This window comes from Struthio camelus, chromosome 1, assembly GCF_040807025.1.
Source record: "Struthio camelus isolate bStrCam1 chromosome 1, bStrCam1.hap1, whole genome shotgun sequence".
Taxonomy (NCBI): domain Eukaryota; kingdom Metazoa; phylum Chordata; class Aves; order Struthioniformes; family Struthionidae; genus Struthio; species Struthio camelus.
The window spans coordinates 121,330,287-121,349,410 of NC_090942.1; the positions used below are offsets into that span (position 1 = coordinate 121,330,287).

Below are 19,124 nucleotides of genomic sequence, written 5' to 3' on the forward strand. Positions count from 1 at the left end.
TTGATCTATGACAGGGAAAACAGTCCTGCATCTTTAACCCTACGCCAGTTTGGCTAGACTGGGGTCTAATTTGTCTCCAGAGGAAAATTTGTTATGGATAGTCAAGAGAAATTTTGGTGGTACAGCTCTGTGTGTGTGCAGGTAACTAGCACAGATGCATTTTGACCAGTCAGAGCTTCAAGGGAGAAACATTGTGATAAATGCGTAAGGGCCTGGGGTACGAATGAGAAAGCACCTACAGATCTCTGCTCTCAAAACGACTGTTACCAGCAGCACCTGCTCTGCGCTGGGAAGGCACCAAGCACTGACCCAGCTGGGAGAAAGCATGGCAAATATTTACCAGACAGACCTTTCCAACACTTCTAGTGGCTCCCTCACCGACACTACACTATTTCCCAACAACACGGGCGAAAAAAAAATCCTTTGGCGTCAAGCCACAAAATGTGAAGTTATTTGCCATATCTGGCGCCTGAGCTCCCTTACCCTAGAGGAGGATCAAGGTATGAAAGCCACGATTATTCCTGTTTCAGCATTGGCCTATGAAATAAACGTGAAGCGTGTTTATCATGAAGTGTTATAACAAATAAAATATTTAAAGAAACGTATTCCTCAGCCAAGTGATTTCATTATTCCATTTGGTATTTACTGCACCAACTTTTGAAGTTCAGATTAATATATATATATCCACACTATTAATATAAATAGATATCAATCCATCTTTTCCTATGTTTTCCACTGCCGTTATGCTGACCCCACCTCCGCCCAGAGTTATCATTCCCTTTAAAGTCACAAGGTGCTCAGTGATGGGAATTACAGACCGAAATGGTTACCTCTACTAAAAACACCAAGGAGAATATATACTGGGATTCATTTGCTTCCGACCTCTGGCAAACCATTTTCATTGGGATGTTTTAGTAATCTTTCCCTGAAACTTTTTGCCTTTCTTCAGTGTAATCAGTAGATCAGAATTTTTTTAAAATATACTTCAAGTGGTTTAAATTGGGTGTATCCTTTCACTGAAGAACATATGATTTTCAGGGGATTACAAGTGGTCAAAAATAGAGAACAGTTTCACAAAGCAGCTGAAGTATGTTGAAGCAGAACATCTGGGTACCCTCAGCACTAGAAAAAAGAATTTCTATCTTAAGTTTTTACTTTCTCCCTCCATTTTTTCCCTCTGTTGAGTACTATAAATTGGATGCCTACTTAACTTTTTTATCCTATTTTTTTCTTTTACTAGTGTGTAATTTTGCTATACTTCCTCAACTTTGAAAAGTTACAGGTAGATTAAAGTAAACATAACTGTCTGTGGGACTATAGCTTTCTCAGCTTCTTAAATATAAAGTCTGAAGCAAAAGGAGAAAAAGAAAGCTGGCACCTTCATGACTGAATGCAGGAAAAGAAAGAATTAAGTGGAAAAAGAAGAAAAATAGTTACTTTTCCACAGAAAATTAGGAGACTCCCCCTACCAACTCACCTTTTCCTCTCCAGGATCCCCAGCTTTATTAAAGTGTGTCTTTTAACTTCACAGTAGAAAAAAAAAAGACTCACAATATCAAATGAGTGTAATAGCACACAGATGTGTTTGCAGCTAGCCAAAAAGTATGCACTGTCTTCTTAATTTTAGTTAGACACTGCTGAAAACACAACCAATGATAAAGTAATGGTCAATATTAAGAATACTGCACTGAAATTTACACAGCCTACTTTGACCGACCCTTCATATTGACAATGTTAGCAAAGGTTTGAGACAGATACTGAGGTCTGGTATAGAACCATCTTCCCTGCTCTCAAGGAGAAAGCTGAAGGTCTGTGCTCCAGAGAGCACACATCATCCTAGTCTGATGTCTTCTTTTGATACCAACATATTGGATCCGTGCATCATTTCAGTATCACAGAATGAAACCTGAAAATAATACTACTATTTATTTGTCAAACTGATGTCTGTTGTTACCATTTTAGACAGAACTAAATAATAACCGAATCTCAAAAGTCCTAATGTTCTAGTTCCCCCAAATTTGTCAAAATTTTCCCTTTTCTATTTGAAGCTAGAGAGTCTTCAGGATCCTTGAGTCCTCCATTTCGTATGCAACTACCATTTCTAAACAGCTCGTCTCCAGAAGAAGTTTTCTACTAAACAAATGGATTACTTTTTTCATTGCCCTACATAAAAATCCACTGTATGTTCATATCTCCAGAGAGGATGCATCCATCCAAGCACCCACCAATTTTTAAAGTAATAAAACTCTAAGTACCTTAAGAAAATCACGGGGGGCTGACAGAACCGAAGCAATACTACTAGATATTTCATCTGTCCATGTAAATCCTGGACATCATCTGTCATGTGGGTTTATATGTTTTACATAATGCAAAATTTAAGTTACGGAACTCACTGTCACACTCAGCTAAGGATGTCAAAAGTTTAAAAAGCAATTCCATAAGTTTACGGTGGAAAAATACTGTCCAAGTCAAAGGAAGTATGATATTATGCTTGCTATGTTCCTTATATGTTTTCCTTAAGTATCCGCCAGTTGCCTTTCTCAGGGAGAAGTTACTGAACCAGACAGATTTTTGACCTGACCTGGTATGGCCATTCTTCCATGTTACGAGGCTATAACTTTTTAAAATCGGAGACTGCACAAAATATTTCCAGCCCTATCGTATCTGCAATCTTGGCTGAAATCTGAAGCAGCCAAAGCCATGCTTCTTTCAAGCTGGGAACTGACAAGAAAAACAAGACATTTTTCTAATAAAATGATCTTCTGCTTTTCTTCAACAGCACTCTCCCAGCTTAGGGTCCTCCTAGAGCAAATGCCCTCTCTCTGTCTGGGATCCAGAAACGACATGAAGTAAGCTTGGCATCTAAACCCCATTAAAAGTAAGTGGAAGTTGGACTCCTAATTCCCTTAGGAACCTCTGGAAACGTGAAGGTGTCTCCCCAAGTGTCCCAAACACTGTTTATCACCTGAGTGTTACACCATAACACCCTACCATAGTCAGCAGTAGACTGTTGCCTATGGAAGGATGAGTTATATATGGCATTTAAATATTACCTCACATTTAAAACTTCTTGCTAATATCAATTATGCATAAAATCAAAGTCTAGACACTCTTCTTAGTTTGCTTATGAACTAGCTCTTCTTCCTCACCATTTATACTTGCAGGGCTTTTTCTCCTGCTTTTAAATAAACTCTACTGAAAGCCACAAAAGAGCCCTGGACCCTATTCCCTTCAGAAGCCTAACAGATTCTGGAAAGCAGCTGGCCTGCAACATGAGTCACACCTGGCAAACTCCCTTTTGTGTGTGTCCTCTGAGCTAAAAAGTAGGTTATTAGATGTCCTTTGGCAGGTGCTACTGCATTAAGGGGACCACGGACAAATTCTGATTTTTTTTTTTTTTACTACTTAAGTATAAATCATCTAATGTGTAATTTGCCATATCTCCTACCAAGTTTAGGATCTTGTAGCAGAAGGGTTTTCTTTCCTGAATATTTTATTAAAAATTTTTCAGCATTTTTTGTTTTCCTGAAGGCAAATGAGAATTATTCTGAATATCTTCCATGATACTGTGCTGTCAATTCACCCCTGAGGACCGAGCAAAAATGTTCCCAAACTTTAGCCAGAGCATCAGATATTTTTGAAAGGAGTCATCCCAGTTTCTGTTCAAAGAGGTGCCAAAGCAAGGCCAAAGACACTCAGGTGCATTTCTGCTCTGATGTCCCTAGGGAAACAGACCCAAAGGTGTAACTAACCTCCCTCTCTGTTGAACACAGGATGCCATTTTCCACACTGACTAGAAAGCTGTGGCACCAGAGCAGTAGTTGCCATTGGTAAAAACACGCAAATCCTAAAGCTGGGGCCTTACATTTTAAGGACTCCCTGAGATTCACGCACCCACTGAGAAGATCACGCTTTCCTTGCAGCAGTGGAGCTGCAGCAGGAGGAAGCCTGCAGGAGAGTCTTTTCCTCTCTGTTAGGGAGTGCTCCAACCTGCTCTGTCAGACTTCACACTTGAGGGCAGCCAAAGCCGGGACGGGAGTTTTTGTGCCAGAGTTAGCAAGAGGATAGGTGCATTCTCGACTCCCTGCCTCTCCTGGGTCCATCTTCAGCAGCTTCTCCCCTGTTGCCTTCTCCACCTCTTCCATTTTTATTTCCCCTCTTCTGTTTAGACTTCTTTTCTATTCCTTTTGCCCCTAGAAATAGGCTTCTTTCTTCTCTTATCCCCACATGGTTCCTCCTCGCCCCCAAAAAACCCTCTCTGACTCTCTGCACTTCTCCTTCCCCATGATCTCTGCAGCATCTTCCCCATGGGGAAACTCATCCAGAGGAGAAGCTTTGTCCAAACCACCTCATCCATCCACTCCATCACTTTTTCATAGCTCTGCATATCAGCTTGGACACCTAAATGCAGAATCTGAAGAGCTGAATTCAAAGACCTGGTCTGAAGAAGCAGGTGTGAATTCACACAAGGATCCATGTCAGTACTGCTGATCCTCTAGAAACTTCTGCTGTGTGAGTTTTATAGCTGTTTGTTGTTCTTATAGCACACATACCTTTCGCATTAGGGCAGGAATTATTTCACACTAGCAAGAAGAGGTAGCTAATTCAACATAGCAAGACAATTGTTTCATAGAGGTCAGAGAGCTCTTTTTTTACTTGTTTTAAACTAGGAATAATAGCATATAAATGGTTACAGCTATCTGCCTTTACACCTTTTATGCCTTTTTCCATCTACAAACGTCTTGACGTTCCTCTGTATAAGCTGCCCCATTTCCCTCTGGAATGAATGCATATGGAAAGAGAGCATGCCACAGCATCTCCCAGACACAGCTAGTGCATCTATCCTTAAGGCAAACGAGGCTGCTCCCTGGCAGCTTGCTGTGATACAATAGGAGAAAGTTTCACATCTAGTCTAGTGACACCATTTCAGAGCAACCCCCTCTCCTCCCTTCCTTTAATCCTCCATGAGGCATAGCCAGGCAGCAGCAAGGGAAACTCTGAAATCCACTTGACAGAGCAGCCCAGGGCAGTTGTGATCGTGTGATAGGCCGTTGCTGCACACCACAAAGACCAAAGTGCACCGGCAGTATGCGCGATACCATGTATTTCCTGATTTTCTCAGTAGTGAACTTAACTGGAGGCTGATTCATGGTAACATTCATAGAATTCAGACGCTTGCATTTCAGGTACTTTTTAAAATATACACTCTGGCACTGCATATAAAGCTCCTAGAGGCATTCAGCAAGCACACAATAAACAGTTCTTGCCCTGTGATTTCTCGGAAGCTGTGCAGCCAGGCCACCGGCTTCAAATGCCTAAAGCATTTAGAATAAGCAGCCTGGCTTTGCAACCCAGATTAAGGCCAGCGAGGACAGCGCTCTGTGCCCTCCTGTCACGTTAGGAGCTCGTTAGCATGTGAGCCAGAGCCCAGCCCTTAGTCTACCGCAGACTTTCTGCGCCTGCTGGGCAGCTCAGCTCAAGGTTTATCCAGCGTCTCCTCTCAACCAAGACCGTTCCCAGCTCTTGCCCACAGGCTGCTCCCAAAAAGGCAAGGAACAGGAGCCCAGATTACCTTCTCGCCTTTAAAGATGGGACTGCCAACACCAGGGTCAGGTGTGAGACGAGCTATGTAGGGTAGGATACACTCCTGCTGCTTCTGCTTTCCCTGCTCGGTGCAGGCGGGTTTAGACTTCCAGATCTGCTAACACTGGCACAGTGTTCACGGCTTCCTGTACACCGCAGTGAACTTCACTCACCTAAAAGAAGTGTGGGACTCACTCACTTGAGCCCTCACATTTACCAAAACAGCACTGAGAGTTTAGAAGGGCCGACTGTAGCAACTGCCAGATATCTTTCATTTAGCGTTCCTAAAACACTGCCTTCTAGAGATGACTTAGCGTCTAGAAAATCAGGGATACCCACAAACACTGCAGGTGGGGATCTATCTACGTTCAGAGAAATGATCTGAAAGTGCTGCAGAAGCTTTGTGACAAACGCTCCCGAATGGGTGGTACCTCTTGGGTTATAATGAAATCCCTGTGGAAAGGCTCTGTCAGGCTGGTCATTAACACAAGCAGTCTTCTGTATGGTTTTCTGTTAAAAAATAAAATATTCTGAGACAGCAACACATTACAGAGGCCTTTAATAGTGACACTTACCCTTTAGCTAGCCCTGTAAGGGAAACAGCCCTATTTTTGATGGTAGCTCAAGTCAACAAATAATGGCTTTTGTGGTTGTCTGAGTGGAAAGCCCTTATCAAGAGAAAGTCATTTGTATTGCAAATTAGATGGTAGAGAATAGACAATGAACCACCATACAGTCTGTTTTAAAATCTATTAATAGAAGTTCATGGTTCATGGCTAAGCAATTTTTCTATAGAGAGTCACACAGATAAAACAAAAGCTGTAAGTTTGTCTCCTACAACTTTAACTGGAACCTCAGATCTGAACTTGCCAACTTGAAATCCTGAAGCTGACCTTGCTGCTTGGAGTACGGGAGAGCTTGCACTTAACCAGGAGAGGCAGAGCTTTGCAGAGCACTTTGAGTGAGGAGGTGGGGAGACAGAGCTCTGTTCAAAGACTCCAGATACCTGATTAAATTAAGTAATACATTTAGGAAGATACTTTTAGGTGAAATGGAACCATAGCTGGACCTGCGCAAGGTGTACCTAGGCCAAAACATAGGATGGCTGTCTCACGTGCATAGCAGGCTGTGGCTGAACTTTAGCGTTTTAAGATTTGCCACACTTCTTTCCAATGCATTTGATTAAAGACACGCTTTTTTGGGGAGAAGAGTAAAAAAAAAAAAAGTTCATTGTCCAGAGAAGGCCCATACACAAATGCAGATGCAAGCTTTCACCCATGCAGCATCTCTCACACCACAGCTCTCTAATCCAGCCTCCAGCACCAAGCTTCACTCCCCCCACCTCCACCAAAGTCCAGTTTGCAGCAGCAACCGTGTTTCCAGCTGTTCATCTGGAGGGGTGACAGGTGACACCACTGCAATTCTCTGCTGTTCAGTCAGATGCAGAAAAGGCGCATTAGGAGTAAGAGAAAATAAATCTGATACATTGAAAGGCTGAAATACTGTTGGAAAAAATGACGTCAGCTAGCACTATCTGTGGCCTAGCACAGTACCCCATTCACCTCCATTCTGCCTATCGTCAGCAACCAAGGAATGATTGTGGTGGAATTAGTGGTGTACGTGGCTTTTGCCTTCCCACAAGAGAAAACCTACTACTTTTTGCAGCTTCACTTTCTGCGAAACTCATCAGGGCAAACAGCATCACATTCACACTTCTGGTAATTACAAGATGAAACCAAAGCTAATCACAGCACCATAAAGTCAAAGTCACTGACTTGCGTTCAGTTGTTTGCTAAGGAGCAACTTCTTCCACTCATAGAAGAGAAAGGGTAAATCAAAATAAATCAAGCTGCACCTTCCGAGGGAAAGCCTGGGACTATTTGCACTATATAGCTGCCTGGAAGGACTGTGATTCACGCACATCCGTGGTGGGTTCATCACCAGACGCACGACCTGGGATTACCCAGTGCCAGTGGGGGAACGGAGAAAGAAACCCTTGCACCAGGCGCCTGCTAATGCTGCAGCGCCTGGCACACGCAGGTTTTCCTCTGATCCCCACGCAGAAATTGCACTAGGTAGCGAAGCCACATGCCTGTGGTACTCCAGAAACAGAATAAAGGCAGACTTGCAGCTCGCCCCACCCTGCTTATCACCTGCCTTCTGGGATCAAAGGGCTGAATCCACCACTCTGCAGCTGGTGGTGCCCGGTGCTGTTACCCAACCGCTTATTAGATTTTTCAAACAAATGTCTTCACCCTTCCTCCTTTGCTGCCCTCACGGTGCTGCACACCTGCAACACTGTCCCACTACCCTCCTTTGCTGTGGTACCTACAAAAACTTGGCCCAAGCTGCTGCTGTGTTAGGGCACTGGCTAACCTGCCAGTCTGCCTCGTCTCCCACGTGCGTCTCTGTCTGCCTATGCAGCCGTGTGTTGCCTTTTGACTTTCACCTAGAAACTGTTTGGGGCAGGGATTTTTTTTTTTTTTAATCTGCTTTCATGCAGCACCTAGCACAGTGAAGAGAACTCTGCTCTTCTTGGGTCTGAAGTTTAGAGCAGTATAACTATTACCCGCACCAGTTTTGGGAGGGCAGTTGGACTTCAGAGCAGTCTTTGCGGTGGAGGAAAAGAGCAGCGTCAGGGCCCCTGTCTCCCGTTGCTGTACAGCTAGCCCATGCACCGATGCGCTGCTGGTCGGTGCTGCTGGAAACCAGACTAACCGCGCGGGAGGGGAGCCACGAGAGCACTGCAGTCATCACGGGGCTGCAGAAGGAGCCCCTTTCTCGCCTCGGCTCCGGGAAGCACGCTCTGCTTCCGCAGCCTTGCGCTGCAAGCTCCCCCGCCGCGTGCCTCCAGGCACCAAAACGCTCCCCCCGGCGCGCGGCGTGCCACGGCGCTGTCGCACGCGTCGGCGAGGAGATAGCTCGAGAGATTGGAGACGGGGCCCCAGCTGCAGCCAGCTTCCTGACAGTGACGTCTCGCCGGTGCAGCAGCGCCGAGCGCGGACGGGCTCAGCGCAGCGTGCTCGGTCCCACAGAGGGAACAAACCATTCCAGAGGTATCTAACCAGGTTTATGAGGAAGGCTGAGAGAGCTTATCCTTGGACAAGCAAGGAGTAAATGGCATAGTGAGCACATCCTGCAAATACTTAGAGAGTGCAAAACGCAGAAGAGGGGTTATTTAGGGTGTAAAGCAAATAAATTCACTGTGTACGCACATAATGTACGGAAATTGCTGTATGTACACATTTATGCACAGACGTATGTGTACATACCTGTATATTATACACTACTAACACACACCGATAAACTGTATAGTCTAAAGTCACTAGGCAAATTAAATGAAACTGATGATTTCTGAGGAAAAGCCTCTAATCATAAATTCTCCTGGTGAATAATCACCTGAGGCAAGCGATGGCAAGAATCCTTTTTACTTCAGCATTTAAAAGTGATCAGAACAAGTACGCTGTAACTCTTAAACTCTGCTTCAATAAAAAAATTGGTCTGGGTGAGCTGGAAGTTTCCCTTCTCCATTCTTTATCTTTGGGGGTGGGGGCATGAAAACATTCCCCAAAAGCAAGCCACACGCCAAAAGGCTATCTTTTTGGGGCAGCGACATAAAAAGATAGCACAGCTTGTTGTAACGGGACGGCGTCTCAGTGAAGCGAGGGCAGCAGCGCCGTACCGCTGGGCGCGGGGGGCCCGGTGCGCTGGCAGGAGCCAGGCGCGGGTCCCCGCAGGATCTCTGTGCGCACGGGTAAGGAGGAAGGGGGCCAAGAGCAGTGAGCTACCCGTTCGTTTTGCACCACCAGACTTCATATTCAAAGGCAGAGAGATGCCAGGGCAAACGGCCATGCTACGGGGAGCAGCACTTCTTAACGACTTGCTAATTGGGCCAGAGAGCCGAACAGGCGACTTGCTGTTTGCCCTGGTCCGCAGGTACTCTGTACGGAAGGAAACGCTGAAAAAGAAAAGAAACTTCTGCATGCCGAAAGAAGTTTTTTAAGGGAAACCCATGCGGCTAGGTTACTGGAGACACAGGGTCGTGTATGGTGTCCTTACTTAGCAATAAATGACACAGAGAAATAACACCTACTCCATTTTATGTCACTTAACACACGGACTGAAGCAGCAGGCAAATACACTGAAGTCACTAAGTCTGATGCAGTAAGAGCCTCTCACAAATCCCAACTCCGTTTTCTCATCGCTACCTGCTATGCTGGGAGACGTCACGGGAAACTCCAGGACACACCGTAACTAAGGGGGTGGGAAGCGCCGAATTCTCCGAGAGCAGTGGGGATGAGTTGCCTGGGCTCCTTTGCAGACCCCAGTGAAAAGGCCTGGTAGCACTTAAGTATTAACAAAGTTCCAGTGTCTGAACCGTGAGGGAAAGCTGTGCGGAAACTTGTGGGGTTTTCGCATTGGAAAAGTGAGGAAAAATTGCAAGCATCCCCTCCTCCTTTCCACTCCTTTCCTTCCCCCGTTGGCGCGGGTGCCAGGGCCACACCGCGGCACGCACGCGTGGAGGCGAGCGCTGGGGGACGCAGCGCCGCGGCTCCCTCAGACGGGGCACGCGGTTGCAGACAAGGGGCTGCTGGACAGGAGGGAGCCGGGAAGCGCCCAAGGGCCGTCCGTGCAGCCGGGGAGCAGCCCCGACGCAAAGTTAGGAGAAAAGTAAGAAAGAGCCTGGGCGGGGAGTCATCTGTGGAGCTTGAGAGGTGACTTCAGGCACCGTCGCCTTACAGATGGCTCCCCAACTTCCCCCGCACGCTCGTACTACTGACGTTAGCTGGTGCCAAAACATTTCATCTTTTTCTTTCATTTCACGCTTCTCACGAGCGAAGTTTCACAGCACCGGTGTGGCAAGGCCACGTGTTGTGTCCCTTGCCCTTCTTCCGTTTGAGTCCTTGATCATCAGATCTTCAGGGCAAACATGGGTACATTTGTACAGCTCCTAGCACAGCACAGCTCAGCAGGGGGGCCAACTAGGAAAAATAAAAAGGGTTGGAGGCGGGGGGAGTCATAGGGAAAACTGCAAAATTCAAAAGGTAGCTGTTTTGTCAGGGTTTAAAGTTAAAATGCTTTATTATATATATATGTCTGTATATGTATATACGTGTGTGTGTGTATATGTATATACATACGTGTGTGTGTTTCTTAGGTATATATATGTATGTGTATGTTTTTAAATAAAGTGTTTTGACGTTTTATTGAAGCATGAAAAGTGTTTTTGCATGAAAATCAAATTCCTTCCTAGAAGCTGGTCTTTCAGCAAAAGAAAACATTTTTCTTCCAGGATTATATGAGTGATGCTGATAAGAACATTGGTAAAGCACTTCCAAAAATATCCTTTGGAAGAAAGGACACTCTGATAACATAGACGAATTTGAGGCAAAGTTCAAGAAAAATGATGTTTTTGGTTGAAGAAAGAAATAAAAATTCTTTTTTCCTAACCTGAGCATTCTGATCAGAGACGAACAATTGAAAGCAATTTATGTATCACTGAACATTTCAACATATCACTGAAGCTGAGATGTTCAAATCCAAGGAAACTTAAGCCATGGAAAGCCCAGTAAATGTCCTGACTTCCTATACAGGGAGATGATACACACGTCCAACACCTTTGCAACCTGTGCAACTGTGTGCTTGAGCTTTCAAAGTCTTACACGTGTGCTTAATTTTGAAGCGCTGGTTAGCCCTGTCTACATATTTATACATAAACTAAAGGCTCCTGATGATGCAAACAGAAACACACGCACAATTTCACCGCCACAAGAGTGTTCCCCTCAGGCCCAAGGGAGCTAGTTATGAGGATGAAGTCATGCACAGGCCTCCGCAATTGCAGAATTGGGGTTTAAGTCTGTATCACATTGAGATTTAAATGCAGATCTATTTGCCTAACTGTAGGTCTCCAAGCCTGCAAGTGCTTTTCTTTTTGCACTATCAATTCTAGTTTCTTCCAAAAGTACTCTGGATATTAAATGAGGTTAAATGGAGCCTCACAAAGTGCTGCGACATCTCAGGCTGAAAAATGCTGCGAGAGGCATGTACAGATGCAAGCTTGTGAAACTCAAAGCTGTGACAAGCATACGTTTTTAAGAGATCTTATTTGCAGTCTTCTTGGAAGCAGGGCCCCATTTCCCTGCTCAGCTCCGAGGCTGCGGACACCTGCGAGCGCCGCGGAGGTCGCCCAGCCACTGCAGTCCCCCTATGGATGGGGCGGACGCGGGGCTGCCCTGCGCCTGTCGCTCTGTTTATAGCCGGGGAGGACACTTTTGAAAAATGAGCGAGTAACTGAAAAAATGTGGCAGAAATTAACAGCAAGAAACGGCAGCGCGAAAAAAGCGTGAAACAGGAAAGAGCCAGTGACACTTGAGCATTTTGTTGCTGCAGTGTTTTGTAGGGACGGAACTGCTGCAAAAGCTGCCTGAGGCTCTTATCAGCCCGGCTCAGTCCTGCGGTTTTCTTGCTCATGCAACCCTTCTTCAACTGTCAGTTGTTTTTCAACAAACAGGATGCCTTCATTTAAGCTGGCAGCTTCCCCGTAGCTTCACAGAGAGGGGCCGCGCGGATCCTTCTCACGGGCAGGGCTGCTCGACTCTGCCTTTCGGGAGAGCTGCCTTGGGGGTACCCCAAGCAGGCGCCGCAGAGGGGGCAGACCTCACCTCTTCCTGCAACCCTTCGCAGAGGGACAAAACTGGAAGTGTGTGGTACCCGTATGGCTGCTGTGCAGAGGAAAAGCTGAGCTTCTATGTCGTGCACTTTTTATTATTCCATCTAAAAGCAGTTATTAAGGAAATGCTTGTGCTACCTTTGGATGCCTAAGGCACATCCAAGCTGCTCTCCTCCTCCCTGGTCTGTGCAACGGCCACTGATGTCCTATCACACAATGGTCACAGGGACGGGGACAGCACGGTTGCTGTGCTACGCAGTCAGCCCACACAGGCTGGACCGAAGGCATAGGGCAGGACTGGGGAATAGAGATGCTCCTGGAGGAGGCGAAGGAGCCTTTGCCCTCACAGTCAGCAGCACCAGAGCCTGTGGCAGGGCAAGGGCTCCCAGTACCGCTGCTGGGCAGTCCCTACTGCCCATTCCTCACCTCCCCGCGATGATATTAAACACCCTGCACCAAGCTTTGTTGCTCAGGTTCCTTGAGGAGTGCACTCTGTTTTTCCGAGGTCATTTGCGCTATCCTGTACAGAAGCCTGCTGGCTCTGCAAATAAGCAAGGTACAAGCAAGCATGGGTTGCTATTCAGAGGTTAGATATGGGAAAAGCAAAACACACTCTGACCCTGGTCTGATAACTGCCTGGGCAAGGGTTAGCCTGTCAACAGAGGTGGAGCCCGTGCCAACGGCAGCACAGGCTTGCTGCAGAGCCACAGCAGGGCTCTTGAGACTGAGAGCTTTTTTGACGCTGCGTTTTGCTGTTGCAGCTCGACACTTGGGAAAGCAGAGAAATCAGGTTCTAGGATGAAATTTTGTTTCCTGTTGCTCAAAAGTCATTGGAAACATTTCTCCCGGCTTTTCTTCATGTCTTCTATTTGAATTGCTCAGTTGTATCTGGAAATGTACAATATCTAGGCCCTGAATGGATGGATGAGTGTAATGCTAAGCTAACTTTCTGATGAAAACATCTACTTTATCAAATTTAAAATTCAAGGGAAGCAAGAAGACATTCCTTAGCGTGTAGCCAGGCTTAGAACCGAACATCAAAACAACTGAGGTTTTGTTTCCATTTCTCTCTCTCACCCAGACTTCTGATATGATGACTCTTCCTTGGTTCTTCATCAGTAAAGTGAGGATCATGCTATTTCCGTACCAGTTCAAGCAGTTTCTTAACGTGACTGTATTCGGTTACGCTCTCTCTGTGTATCACTTTGGCCCAGTGCATGCCAGAATGAACTGCAAAGCTCCTTTTTCAGTCTGTTTTTTGTGGAGACAGATGTGATGTGATCTCTCCCATTCTCTCTATACTTCTGCTAGCTTTTCTGGTTTGTGGGTCAGTTTTAACTAAATTTGAGAGAGCGGAAGTGGCCTTTAGTTCCCACAGCTCTCATGAAACATTGCAGTAGCACAGAGGCTCTGTTAGTGCCCCAGCCAAAGGACGCCCAAACTTCTACTGCAGAGAGAGGTTTTAAGAGATTCCTCAGCAAGAGAAAAACCTTAAATCAGATTTAAGCCTTATCAGATGTTAGAGAATCCAGTCACAAGACACATGTCTGTAAGAAACCAATTTTCACTAGTTCTGCCTATGACAGCATCTCTTGGCTTTTTAAAAGCATTAACTAGATCTTTCTTGATTTCAGAACACAGGCTTCTTCCATCTGAAACTCTACCTTAAACCCAGCATTTCCATGGAAAAGATTTTTAGAGGTTTTTCCATGCTTTCGATCAAAAACCTCAAGTTAGCCTTTTGAAATTTCTCAGTGAAGTGAGACTTTAGGGATTTAGTAGTTACCCGGAAAAGAAGGCAACAAATTCTCATGAGAAGTTTCCTACCACTCTTCCACAGCTCTAGTAATATGAGAGCTTTTTGCCACGTTACACTGGTTGTGGGGAAGGCCCACATTAGCAACCTGATGAGAGCATTACCATTTGATAGAGTTAATATTCACAGCATAATTACCCCTGGTGTTTGAGGCAGATCTCACTATAGCATGAGGCTAAGGGCTTCCTTAGCAATTCAGTGACAACATGGCAAGAACATTCAGATTTATGATGTCACTAATCACATCATTAGCATCTTCTTTGGCTCAAGACAGGTCTCGGAACATTGCAGTTCTGACAGTCTCCCACTGACTCCAAAAAAGGCTCCTACTAACATCATGCTAACGCAGGACAGTGCATTACACGTAGTTACACGGTGGTCCAATATAGGCTCTCACAAATACTTAAAACACAGCTACTGATTTCCAAGACATTTCTGTTTTGGTGGAGGACCTATCCTATACTGTGCTGATATCTGGTGCAGAACGCAAGCCCAAATGAGTAGTGTTACTTATTTCCTGTAAGGCTCACTTAAAGCTAATGCTGAAGTGTGATTTAATAAAGACGGAAAAATACAATGAAATCCTGGAGGTATAAGCTTTAATGCTTGAGCCAACCTTTTGGCTCATCTTTTATCTACCTCACTGTAACTTGCATCAGAATTCTGATGCAAGCTGTCTACCGAGTTTCACATTTATTAGCATATGCTAAATATGGAAATGTAAAAGGCTAAGAAACTAGCAGAGAAATATTTCTATCCTTCCTAGCTCCGCTCATACCCACACAGACCTTCTAGCTTTGCATAGATGTTATTGCATTACCAAAATTAAACTACGAGGCTAAGCTTCAGGCAGAAGCTTTCTAGGAGAGGCTGGAAAAAGGAATACATGAACCTACAGAAATACAAACCCCAAGAACCCAGTAGCACTCCATGCACTATACAAAATTTGAGATTTCAGGAAGATTTATAAACCTTGTAGGTGTATTCACCAGTTAGACAGAAAGGACTGAATGTACAATTTGTTGGCACAGGACTGCCCACAAAATAAGCAGTAGGATTGCATACCAGCACCATAAGAAGTCAGCTCTTCCATGTCTTTCTGACCTTCTACATCAGCTGGGAAGGGGTCGGAGTGACATAATGGTCAAAAGAGACCAGTACCAGGTGTTAGGCATAGAATAGGCATGGTTTCTTTTGTCCACCTGTATCCACCTAATTCTAACCAAAGTGGGAAGCTACTGGTGAAGAGAAGGTGGATAATTTAATAAGCAGGTAGGATGAGGATATGAACAACGAGGGACTTAGTTCAAACATCAAGTTTCTTAAAAAAATTGATCACATGCCAGTGGATTACTCTCAGAGCTAACTGTGGGAGTTACTTATATTCTATTATTCTGACTCTTGCTGGCTCACTACCAAAGGTTTTGAGCACCTGTGTCTCAAATGTCAGCAGCTGTACACGGTGTCTTCGTCACCTACCAACCCCTTAAAATCACGTCAGCCACAATTGGTTGGGCGTATGTCCTATTTGAGGCAGAAAATGCAGATTCCAGTGAAAACGGTGCTATATTTCAGAGCTCCGCTGAGGAAAAGCAGCTTTGTTAATACAAGGGCTACATCAGGCACGCAGCTTCTGCCACATAATAAAATGCTTCTTTCCCTTCTTGTCCTATTCTTGACATTCTCACCCTGCTTTCTGTGCTGGATTCTGTTAAGAAATAAATTTGGAATGGATTTTTTTTCATGTGTACTCCTTGATAATCACGCATATGATCCACATTTTTTTTTCTTCAGTATATGATAACCGAAGGCGTTTTGGTCTCCAGATGCAGAACGGAAATTTAGTAGCAAATTAGCAATGCCAGTCATGTACTAGAAATATTTGGCATAGTTTGTTCACAGCAAACATTGCAAACTACAGCATTTTATAAAAACCTCAATGACAAGGTAGTTTATTCTCTCACTAAAGGAAAAAAGGGAGGGAAATATTGCTACAGCTAATTACGTCCTGAAATAGGACAGCTCATATTTTTATATAGGTTATTTTTCTAATTCTGCTTTCAACACGTCTTGAATAGCAGTTTCAATGATGTTCAAATACAGGACATTTTAGTATTCTAAAGTTTTTTTGCCTGCGTTTCCCACAGAAAAAACATGCAGCAATGCCTCGCAAGAAAAGAGGCTGAGATCTTAACAAGTGAAGGACTTCAGAAAAAATGAAATTCAGGGACCAGTGAACAGATTTTCCTTGAAAATGAACTAGGATATGGAAGCAAATTTCTCCCTAATCCTGTTTTGGATGTTATTTTACCCGAACTTCTGCATGAACAACTTGTGTTAGCCTGAACCTTCAGAGAAGGCTAAAATTTTAGGCTGGAATGCTCAATTACTGGTTGAAGTTACCTACTAGGAAAAAAAACTACTAAGCTGGCATCTTGTGCTGTCTTCATTAGCTGTGTGTGTCATTCAGTCAGAAACTACGTGACTCATGTAAGGAAGTCAGTCCTGTGGGACTGTGAGAATATACAAAGAATCGTTCAGGAATGATCTGGAGACTGGGAGGTATTTGCTAAGGAAATTAGAGAAGAATAAATGAAACCATTTCTGACAAGGAGAGAATAATTCATAAACCGAAGATGAAAAATGTGTTGAAAAATTGTTTAGTGAGGAAGAATCTTTTTCCTCCCTGTGTTCACTTTGGCTGGGCTGGGGTTGCGAAACCCAATGCAACCGTCCCCGTGAAAAAGCTAGCATTTATCAGTCAGTGCCATGGAGCAAAAGGTGACATTTCACCATTATTTCCTATGCAATTGCTCTGCAGCACAAGGCAGGCGCTGGGAGATGGACGTGCCCTGCCGGAGTCGCACGCCCGGCACGAGACGCTCCCCGTGACGCCGCACGGCGCCCTGCCTCATCAATAACACGCTCCGACATGGGAACAGAGGCAGCGTTTGAGCGTAACGGGACTTAAAAAAGAAGAATGACGTGGACCGGCTGCACTCTCATTTTCAAGCCGCTGCCCCAAGCTTGTACAACGCCGGCTAACTCATGCGGACACTGCAGGGGTTGTCAGAGCTGATCCATAGCAGCAGCCCGCAGTGTGGGCCTGTTGTATTTTCTAATCCCTTTGGCTAGAGTGAAGCCTGAAAGGGGAGATAAAACAACCTGAAAAAGCTCCAACTGCTTCTGTTTAAATAGCGCTTTTGATCTCGAACTGGTGCGGTTTAGTCAAAGCAGTGACATACCAAACCCTGGAGAGTGCAGGCCTCGGAAAGGGCTTTGTTTTGGTCTCAAATAAGGCTGGGTACATACTGGAGGAATGAAGCTGCTAGAGGAGAGGGATGGAGCAGGAGGCAGCCGGGCTAATGAGCCTGTGAAAAGGAGCCTACCCGTCAGCAGGCTGTTTGAAACATGATCTCTGATTTACACGGAAGAATTTTTTATTCAACATCTCTTGCAAGCATGGCAAAAAGGGGCAGGAAGCGCTTGGACATCGTTCCAAAAGAAAAGGCAGGTTTGCAGTACAGAAGGGAACTGGCTTCACCCCTTTGTAGTTTATATTTGGGAAGGTGTGAAGAGGGACCGCTAACCCAGGCTACACTAGCAACGGGACTTTGCATGGTTAATGTTCAGGGGCTTTTATCTGGAGGAGAATGGCCACCATGGGTTTACTCCAATGACCAAAGAAGTCAGCACAGTCTTTCCGCTGGTTTCAACAACTCTTGGATCAGATGTCATGTATGCAAAATACTGGGCTTCCTTAATTGCCCCAGTAAAATACAAACCTAAATCATCTTTCCTTGTATAGACATCTTCCTAATGACATAACTTCACCCCACAGGGAAGCTGTAAAGCCCTCTTCTTGTTTGCACATGTCTAGCTAAAGCAGAACAGTTCCCCAAATGGGAATGAAGTTGTTATATAGGTATAGAAGTATTCATACTGGCAAAAGCTTATTCCTACATAGTGAAAGAAAGAAGCTATTCAGGATTAAGGTAGTTTTTCTGCTGCCCAGTGTGAAATAGATGCCTGTAAAAATGTCAATACACAATAATATCACTCATCAGAAGTTGTACTTGAAATTGTTCTGAACTGTGTAAAAAAAGAATGTAAAAAAATGACTGTTTGCCAGACACCATGATCCCTATTAGGAGAAAAAAAACCCCACAACAATAAAGGTTCTGATTATTCCATAAAACTTAAACTCACTTTTAAACGTAAGTGGTTTGTCCTATAACTTTTTCCTATTAACTAGGCAAGCCATCTCCATTTTTTAGTTTCCACAATAGCCCAGCATGCTATACTCAGAACAGCCCATTTCATTTAGAAAAGCAAGTCATCTTACAGGGTGGAGCAGAGAAAGCCTCACGTCCTGGGGCAAACGCTCCAATGCAGCAGGTATAGTCAGAATAAGTTCCTTTTCATATGTAAGACAAATTAGAAACCTGAATCTTGCTTTTAATTTGCAGATGCTTATCATAGAAACTGTGCACCTGTTGAACACCGTACATTATTACTTTTTACAGGCTCAGTGCAGAAGCTGAAGAGAGAATCAGTGTGGAGGGCAGAAATCTCAGTCTCCACACTGAATCTCTCTTCAGCTTCTGCACTCTCAGAGGCGTCCATCTCTCCAGGCTGCATTACTGGAGGTCATTAGGAAGCGTGTGGGAAGCAAAGCGTGCTGCGGCTGTCTATGCTGGGTTTATTTTAGCGAGAAGAAAACTGTGACCTGCCTGAGTAGTTTCTGAGCACACCCTGTTTCCCCCACTAGAGTCATGAGCGGAGTGCTTTTTACACACTGTCACCCAAGCTTTAGTTCAGGTGAAATGGTGGCCACAAAATGGGAAGCTGTTCAGCATAGAAGCGTGTGCAGTGTCTGTGATCTGGTGGACACAGGTCTAGCTACTAGTGCTGCTGCCCCCTTCATGAAGGGCACTAGATGAGGTAACCACCAAAGCTCCCTGCCTCTGATCCACAGAAGTACAATGCACAAAGTAGTACCGAATTTCTTTGCAAAGCATTTGGAGAATGCATGATAAGAGCAATTAAATCACC

At 44.8% G+C, this 19,124-nt stretch overlaps 1 protein-coding gene across 2 annotated transcripts in view; it reads right to left on the reverse strand.

The window, feature by feature from the left end:
* The window catches only part of RUNX1 (RUNX family transcription factor 1), a 176,732-nt gene that overhangs the window by 148,226 nt on the left and 9,382 nt on the right, over nucleotides 1–19,124 (reverse strand). The window contains exon 2 of one of the 2 annotated variants that reach the window (XM_068913369.1): nucleotides 6,015–6,093. The exons of the other annotated variant lie outside the window; for it this stretch is intronic. The gene's annotated coding sequence lies outside the window, so the exon portion shown is untranslated. The remainder of the gene's footprint in view (nucleotides 1–6,014; nucleotides 6,094–19,124) is intronic. 2 annotated transcript variants of the gene reach the window in all.